We start from the raw sequence: 5960 nt of genomic DNA, 5'->3' as shown, positions 1-5960 counted from the left end.
GTTTGAACACCAAGTTTCAGCCAAATCTTATGTTAAACCTGCCTCCCTAAGGGGTCATGATTCCAGTAGAAATGACCTTACCCTCTTCTGAACTTCCCCATGATCTTGTCTGTCTCTCGAGAAAAACCATCTTTTATTTGAACCAGAACACAGATTCAGTTCAGTTCAGTCGCTTAGTCGTGTCCGACTCTTTGCGACCCCATGAATCACAGCACGCCAGGCCTCCCTGTCCATCACCAACTCCCGGAGTTCACTCAAACTCATGTCCACAGAGTCGGTGATGCCATCCAACCATCTCATTCTCTGTCGTCCCCTTCTCCTCCTGCCCACAACCTTTCCCAGCATCAGAGTCTTTTCCAGTGAGTCAACTCGTCACATGAGGTGGCCAAAGTATTGGAGTTTCAGCTTTAGCATCAGTCCTTCCAATGAACACCCAGGATTGATCTCCTTTAGAATGGGCTGGTTGGATCTCCTTGCAGTCCAAGGGACTCTCAAGAGTCTTCTCCAGCACCACAGTTCAAAAGCATCAATTCTTCAGTGATCAACTTTCTTCACAGATAACTCTGACTTAATACCCATTTCTGAGATTCACGAGAAAATTAAGGATGGGATAAATAATAAGCATGAATTCAGTATACATTCTTCTTAGTCACTTAATATATATTCTCTTGCTTCTCGTAACTGAGATACATATATTCTAGCTTAATTGTGATAACTTCTGAGAATTCAATCATCCCTTTTTACCCACAGTGAAATCTCAGGATCACAAAATTACACTCATACAAGATCATGTAACTTCTAGGTTGAGATTTGGATCTAATTCTATCTTCAACTCTAGTAATGGTAACAGTCATTTCACTTTTCTAGGTTGAGAATGGAGGCCATATCCTGTATTCACACAATTTACTATCTATATGTTGGTTCACCCAGGATATTTGCTTAAGAATAGAAGTGATACAGGGGACTGAGATTTCCAGACACTAAAAAAAAAAAAAAAAAACACTAAATACTACTAAGAGAATTCTGAAAGGTATGTATACATCTCTGTGTTAAGTGCAGTACGTATAAGTGTGAAAAGATTGCTCCATCCAATTTACCAGAACTAAAATATAAATCTCCTCTCATCCAATAGCTTCTTAAATCACTTGGAAAAAGACTGTTGTCATTTGCATGTTTGTTTTTGAGTGTTTCCTGTCTTGTGTCCTATTTGGAAAACTCCACAGCATAGTACAATAAGCACAGGATTTGAAGTACACTCAGTTGTAGCACATCAGTCATGTATTCTATGTGTATTTTTGCATAAATTATTGTATTAGTCTTACATTATTCACCTCATCTTCAAGTGAGAATGATTGCTTCACATGGTTGTGTTGAGAATTAAATGTATGTATGTATTAAATATATTACATAATATGTAATACATAAATGTATGTATTATATGTATGTAAAGTTATCTACATTCAATAAATGCAAGTTTTTTCACACTTTATAAATTGTAAAGACAATGGTTATTAATTTTTAAGTACAGTATTAAACTCATCTTTTTATTGTCAAGTAATATGTCTTCTCTTCTAGTCTAAACTACCATGTCTTATATGCCCCCAGTGCCTGTTACAGCAAATATTGCAGAGGCATAATTCAATTACTACTGCATACATTTATTACCACTAGTGTTTATTCAGTACAATCTTCAAAGGGAAAAGTTTTGAGATAATGCCTCTATTGTTGCCAAAATAATTGTCTCTATTCCACAGTCGTTTTTCTCCCACTTACTTAGACAAATTCATGCTAGGGTTCCTTAGCCACTTGCTTAGAGTATGTGCATCTTAGCTTCTCAAAATTAAGGAGATTTACCTGAGGTCAGGTTCCCAAAAGCAGACACGGAGAGGAGGATCATGTAATAAGAAAATACTCCAAACAGAAACAGGGAAAATTGGACAATAGGAAATGGGGAGAATTTGGCAAGAGGAACAAGCCGAAAGAGGGTAAAATTTTAAGGACCGTCTCAGCTTCACCTCAGTCAGTAGATGAGTTCTGTCTGAACTCTAGGGGAGGAACTGAGCATTCATAGTCCTGAGTTAGTCCATCCTTGTCTTTGAGTTGCCCCTATTGGGAGGTTTGTTTGAATTATAAACAACCATGCAATTTTAATTTCTGTGCTTTCGGGTAAAAGCAGCTCCAGTAATCAAAGGCTGTTCTATAAGAAGGTTACAAGTACAAGATGGAAGAGGCACAGATTGCACAGGGGCACACAAAACAGGTAAGAAGGGCTGGGGGTGGGATTTGGGATAAGGGTTTGGGCAGAGCACTGACAAAGTTCATTACCAGCCCCAAACAGACACAAGTCCGTTTTAGTGCCTGTCTGAGGTTTAGCTATGGAAATTTCATCACCGAAGAGTGCTAAACAGAGTCTAAAAACAACTATTTCATTTTTCTTCTAAAACTCATCCTTTCGGGCAAGAGGAGACCAAACTATAAAAACAAAGGAAACTTTGGTATGGAAATTCAGGGAGTTTGCGGAAGTAGCAGACCAGAGCCATCCATTTGTTCAGTCATATAAATTAATACTAGTCTTAACCTGCTCAGTCCCGGACTTGTTCACATAACAACAATACTATTAATAATAACAAAATCCACACAGGTCTTGTTGGTTTGCAAAGTATCTTTCCCCTTTTATTGTCTTAACTGAGCCTCTCTCACAGCCCTTGAAATCTGTTTAAGTTAGGTACCAGTGCTTACATTTTGCAAAGAAACTCAAGGTCAGAGAGGTGATGTGATTTATTCAAGGTTACTCCCTAGTAAAGTGGCAGAATTGGGTCTTATATTTATTATTTTGTCTTCAAATCTTGTCTTCTTTCCTTGTATATATAAGTAAGCATGAACTTCAGTTCTAAACACTAGGTATCCATAAAAATAACTCTATATATTACCCTGTATTTTTTTTCCAGCTCTCAAGCCAGTCCTTATAGACTAGAAGGATAACTTCAACAAAAAAGAAATAACCTGTCTTATACATGCTTCTGGGCTTCCTAGGTAGCTCTAGTGATAAAGAACCCACCTGCCAATACAGGAGACACAACAGATGCAAATTTGATCCCTGGGTCGGACGATCCCTTGGAAGATGGCGTGGCAACCCACTCTAGCATTCTTGCCTGGAGAATCCCATGGATAGAGGAGCCTGACGGGCTACATTCCATAGGGTCAGAGTCAGACACAACTGAAGCGACTTACATGCATGCATATATTCTTCCATGTCCCCGGGGTTTCTTCTCTCCAGACATTTGTCAGTTTCAATATACTGATGAGTAATTACTTGCATCCCAGTTGGTCAGTAAGCTCTATGATGGCAAAACCTTGATTGGATATGTTTTCTTGACTTTTGAAACCCCGCTACTTAGCTCCATACCAAGCACAGGACAGGTGTTCTTTAGGAAGTTGCTGCTGAATAAAGCAGTAGGTGAGTCCCACAGCAGAAAGGCAATGAAGTTAGCTTTCATTCATGCTTATTCATTCATTCATCCTTTTTTTCCAATATTCAAACTCGTTCCAGTGTCTGTCTCATATTTATCAATGGAAATTTCAACCCCCAAAATCCTCAAGGGATGAATCCTCCACTCCAAATGTCACTCTCCAAAGTTACTTCCCTTTGTTTTATGAGGACCTCATGTCCCTTTCCCTAACAGTTCTCTCCATGACTCAAAGAGAGGAAGCAAGTACTTCGTTGAATGTTACAGTTTTCCTAATAAAGCTTTTTTTTTTTTTTGGCTACACCAAGTCTTAGTTGATGCACTCAGGGTCTTCCATCAGCATGTGTGATTTTTTTTTTTTTAAGTTATGGTATACAGGATCTTTAGTTACACCATGGGAACTCTTATTTGCATGGGAACTCTTAGTTGCAGCACGGGTGATCTAGTTACCTGACCGAGGATTGAACCCAGGCCCCCTGCATTGGGAGTACGAAGTCTTAGTGACTGGACCACCAGGGAGGTCCCAAAGAGCTATTGTTTATCCATCTCTTTTCATACTGACAGAGGGTAAGGTCAGGAGTTAGAAAAACAGCAACTAGAAATGGGGTTGTCTATGATAATGGATGATAATAGATGACTACTATTTGCTGCAACTGTCTAGCAGAATGGCTGACCCAATGCTAATTCCAAGAAGAGTCTTCTTATGGAGAAGAATTTTTTTTTTAGAAGGAATAGTATCTTTTTATCTTGGTTTCACATTTCAAAAATTACATTGTCTGCATTTTGAATTAAGTGAAAGAGTTGAGAAAGGTCACTTTTTCTCTTTTATATCTCAAAAATAAACCAACTTTTAGTAAGTTTCAGATGTAAAACAAGAGGTCCACCACAGACATTTATTTCAACAAAGTTATTTAAGATACCCCCTTTCTTAAAGTGTTCCAGGAATCAGATGGGACTATGGGCTAACCCCATCTTTATCAAGTAATGACAAAGGTTATAGCTGGGAAAGCCTTTGCTTGTTGAATGGAAGAGGTATCATAGAACTGACTAACTTATAATACTTCCATCTTGAATTAGGTTAGGTCTTAATCTGCTTCTGGTCAGTTGATCTCTTGAAATATGTGGGCTGTGAAGTAAGTTTTTGGTTGCTCTATGATTTTTTTCTTGCTTCTATGTTTCACATATTCTTGATTTGTTTTACAGATCAATCTTTTTTCTTTGGAATAAACCAATGTGAGCCCAAAAGGGCTCACATTGAATTAATCAGTTTTGGTGCATATTTTGAAGACATCTTCACAGAACATATTGGTCTGAAGTTAGGGTTAAAGTGACACTTCCCATTAGGATAATGCAGAGGACAACATTCTCTCAGGAGAAAGTAAGCTTTCTAAGCTTTCCTCTCCCAGGCATCTTTCCTCAGGCACTGAGACTGCAGCCATCTAATACATAGGGACAGGCAGAAAGAAGAGACTTCAAAAGTCAAATATATTTCAACAGCTAATTTTTAGCAAGTCTGGCAGTGAGATCCTTCCATTCAGCTCTCTTCTTTCTGATGTGTGTAGGAGTGAGTAGCTGCTGTAGTGATTCTGGCTGTCATCTAGAGAAGTTCTGACACAAGGCCTCAGTGTTACATATCATGTACATCCCAGTTACATATCATGTACATCCCAACGTCATAGCTGCTTTGTTGAGCAGGGGCTTTCTCTTCCACAATGGCCAGTTTGTTTCCTTTTCTGCCTAAGAAAGCCTCTAGTTTCTCTGCTACCTACTTTGCATGGAATGAGTTACTACTCCCATAAGAATGATAATGAAAAAAAGCCATTTGTATCTTATAGATAAACCAACAAGCTCCAGTGGGTTCCCCCAGCAGTTTAGTTGGAATTATCATTTACGGCCAAATATATAACTCTTATTGGGTAGGTTCAAGGGTTCAAGGAACATGGTGATCTCTGCTGGATTGCCAGTGCACTTGATGAACTGAGTAACTTCGGGGCTGATGAAGCAGACGTGGTCAGAGCAGTCATGAAATTGACTGTTGGCAAAGTACTCAAAGCCAAACCCAATAACATGGGCATTCAGCCAGTTTGGAGGATCCAGTAGTGAGACATCTGATTGCCACAGTAGACTGTCCCTGTAACTCAAGACTAATAGGTCCATCTTGTACCAACCAGGACTGCTCAGAAATTCCAGAAGCTGCTTCGGGCCTCACCACCCCTACCACCCTCCAAGCAGTTCTGTACTGGCTGAAAAAACCCATTTTAATGGAAAAATATATATGTACACACATAATCTTGATAAAATTTGTTATAAATAAATAGAAAGGGTAGATATTTCATTATCAGGACATACAAGGATGGTTTCATAGTCTTTTCCTATCTAAGTTACATTAATATATATATATATATATATATATATATTTGACTGCTCCAGATCTCTGTTGCAGCACATCTCTGTTGCATAATATTTGTGGCAATGTGAGAACTCTTAGTTGTG

At 38.7% G+C, this 5960-nt stretch overlaps 1 pseudogene; it reads right to left on the bottom strand.

Annotated features, from left to right (window-relative positions):
• Positions 1-4964: 4964 nt before the first annotated feature.
• Positions 4965-5624, bottom strand: LOC129547048 (sentrin-specific protease 8-like; annotated as a pseudogene).
• Positions 5625-5960: the final 336 nt, after the last annotated feature.

The sequence above is a fragment of the Moschus berezovskii genome, chromosome 22 (genome assembly GCF_049115385.1).
Source record: "Moschus berezovskii isolate FMDL1 chromosome 22, NW_MosBer_1.0, whole genome shotgun sequence".
Lineage (NCBI taxonomy): Eukaryota > Metazoa > Chordata > Mammalia > Artiodactyla > Moschidae > Moschus > Moschus berezovskii.
Note: the sequence above shows the minus strand (reverse complement) of the source record. Positions and strands in the feature narration are given on the sequence as shown.